Raw genomic sequence first — 3,454 nt, 5'->3', positions numbered from 1 at the left:
ACAACTTTTGTCACAAAAAATAGGAACCCAAGTACAAAATATAAGCTTATTTTTGTCAAAAATGAGGAGGAAAATCTGTTACTCTTTTATAACTGTGATTCCTTAAGTCATGATTGGAGCCTCGTTGCCCATATGTTCTTTAGAAATGTTTAAATTTAAAAAGATTGGCACATTTTCACAGTAATATTCCAAAAAATAAAACAATAATCATAATGAAATCAGGGTCTGCGGTGCCTCAGTGGTTTGTGCTGCAGTCTTGTAACCTTGTGGTTGCTGGTTTGAGCCCAGGTTGTGTCAGGAAGAGCAGCTGGGCTCAAACAATTGCCAAATCTGTCATGAGTGTTGGCTCACTGTGGCGATCGCCAAAGAAAGGAGCAGCTGAAAATTAAACAGTAACCTAATCTAATATAATAACATCAAGATTGTTGTATTGCAATTGTGTTTTTGTGGTGTTAACAAAGTTTGTGTACTTAAACTTGTACTTTTTAGCCTCAGAAGCCTCTGCCACTGTTATTTTGTGGGTTAAAAGCTTAGACGGTTGGGAATCACTCCTTTCTAATGTTGCCAATTTCTTTGGCGGAGATTACCTCTTCAGACAGTTCTGTCTATTTTTCGTACCCAGTCTTCCTCAGCCATGTCTTTCAATGTCATCACGAGCTTTAGCCCAAAAATGTGGCATGTAATACTTTAAAATCAGTCATTCAATCCTTGAGTCTAGACTTACTGCAAATAACAGTTTGGATACTTCTTTTTATCTTTGGTCTGGAGCTCATGGTGCCCATTTTTCCCCCCAAAATATGTCTGGAATATTGACGTGTTTAACCAATGTTACAGTGTGATGATCCATCCTGGACTCCTCAGAGCCCAGGGAATTTATTATGTGAGCCTAACGTGCATATTTCTCCCTCCTACGAAACCTTTTGCTTTCTGTGAATGGAACTCTTTATTGTAGTGACTGACAGCGGACGCCCGTGATAAATGAATGACAGTTTTAATCGCACTGCCTTCGTAGATGTCCATCTTTGACTTGTTCTTTACAATTTGAATTTCATCTTATTAATTTACATTTTTAATATCAAGCACTGCAGAAGAAGTTTGCAAGTCCCTTCCCATGTTTACTTAAGTGTTTTCCACGTTTGTTGACAAGCTAAACGTCTTCAACCTTTAATGGATTGCGCTTTCTTGACAGCTACATGTTGACAGAAACCTGGAATAAAATCACTTTTATAAAGTATATTCCAACATTTTTTTGGAATATATTATAAGCCCTTATATGGAAAAACATTTTACAGTCTTATTGCATCCTTAAAGTAACACCAGGAACATCGAATGTAAGAATAACACTTAGAGTAAATGAGTCTGTTAAAGAAGTGTGATGGCTTTGTCCCCATGACGTTTATGTCCTGTGTACAGAGTGTCTCGCCTGTGAGGGGTACATATATACCGGAGGCTCTGACACCACCGTGTCTCTTCAGGGCTGGAGGTTGCCACAAATCTCAAAGTGGCTGCTTCAGTTCGAGTGATGGATGGCCTCCGGTGTGATGTATAGCTGCTGCTTTCTTCCCCATAGGCCTGAATGGACCGTGTTTGGCCAAGTGACCTCCACTTCCCGCTCTTGTCCCTGGAGCCCCAATTTGCTGTCTGGGTGTAAATATGATCCATGGAGCTGCGCGACAGATACTGAGTGATGGGTCTCATTGTAGAAAGGACGGAAATCAGATTGTCCTCGGTTTGTTTCAGCGGCTTCTGTACCCAGACGCACTTCTTAGTAGACTGCTTGCTGCTTTAAAGGGCTTACAATTTTTATGGAACAAATGTTAATCTATTATAAAGAAATATAGAAATATTTTATTGGGATTATTTAAACAAATATGAGGACATTATTCCCAGATGAGTTGCTAAATTTGCTCAGTTATACAGAAATAAAAATTTTAATCTTAGTATAGTTTCATTTGAACAAAAAAAATATGGATTACCAACCAAAAATACAGAAAAAACATCTTTACATAAAACTTAAAAGTTGCTTGCATGTCATTGAGGGAAACCAGTTAGACCTAGACTTCAACACTTAGAAACCTTTGTTGGAGGGTAGGTTTGTACACATTTCAGAAGGGATTTTGGCCTACTCCTTTCTATGGAAACTGAATTATTTATGTTTCATGGATGTGTCTTTACGTCGCAAAAGCTTCAGCTCCCTCCACAGATTTTCTATAGGATGAAAGTCTTGAAACTGCTTTTCCACTCCATGACCTTAATGTGCTTCCTCTGTATGCTCTTCTGTGTTGCCTTAGTAGGATGTTTTGGCTCATGTTTGTGTTGGAAAACCCATTTACCACACATCTTTAGTGTTCTGGCTGAGGAAAGAAAGTTCTCCAAGATTTTACAGTGCGTGGCTCTGTCCATTGACCTCCAATAAACATGTATTATTAGCAGAAAAAAGATCTCAAACTGTTTTCATCGCCATAGTTGACTGTGGGAATGTTGTTCTTTGGGTCATCGTCAACGTTTCTCTTTCTTCAAACTGAATCATTTAGATGTTCTCTGGCTAATTTATGACATGCCTGTACACTTGCCTTCTTGATCATTGGATTTCAGTCTGTTGCAGCATAGTGTTTTACCAGAGGTGTTCTTGGTGTTTGTGATCCCAACTGCATTCAGATCATTAATAAGCTCCTGCTGTGAAGTTGTGGGCTGATCTCTCAACTTTCTCATCATTATCTTTAGTACACGAGACCATATCTTGCATGGAGCTTCAAACTGAGGGAAATTGATGATCGTTTTGTGCTTCTTCCTTTTCAGAAAAATCTCACCAGTAGTTACCATCTTCTTACCAAGCTTCTTGCTGATGGTTTTGCAGCATGTTCCATTCTTGTGTCTCTGGCATCCTTTGACAGATTTTTTTTGTTGTCTTGTTCATGGTGATGAAGAGAAATTGATCCTGTGGACAGAATTGCTGCTATATTGAGTTGATATCTGAAGTTTCTATAATAGATTGATTTTAATTTATGTGCCACATGGGCACATAACCAATCTTTGGGAGCCAGAGTTCAGACTCCGTTGTAAATATCAAATGTGTTTTTCCCACAAAGATTTGTAAATCGGTTGTTAACTTTTAAATAATGCATTTGATTCTGGATTTTCTTGATATTTCCTCTTTTTGTCACTCGTCAAGGATTAATGAGGGAGAATTGGAAATACCCTTTGTCCATCCATCCGCCTGTCCATGCATGTTGTGAGCATGAACATTTGAAAAGTAAATGTGGTACATCCTGATGCATGCTCAATAATCCAGGTAGAAAAATCTAAAAAAGTTAAATCTGGTCCTTTGGACATTCAAAAAACAAAACAAAGCAAAACAATTAAAAAAACTGTAGAAACGTTTCGTCTTTCATCCGAAATACTTCCTCAGTCTGAGGTGCTGTATTCATCTCAGTCTTATAAATAGCACCTTCTC

This window comes from Nematolebias whitei, chromosome 14 (genome assembly GCF_014905685.2).
Source record: "Nematolebias whitei isolate Nwh7 chromosome 14, NemWhi1, whole genome shotgun sequence".
Lineage (NCBI taxonomy): Eukaryota > Metazoa > Chordata > Actinopteri > Cyprinodontiformes > Rivulidae > Nematolebias > Nematolebias whitei.
This window is presented reverse-complemented; position numbering follows the sequence as displayed.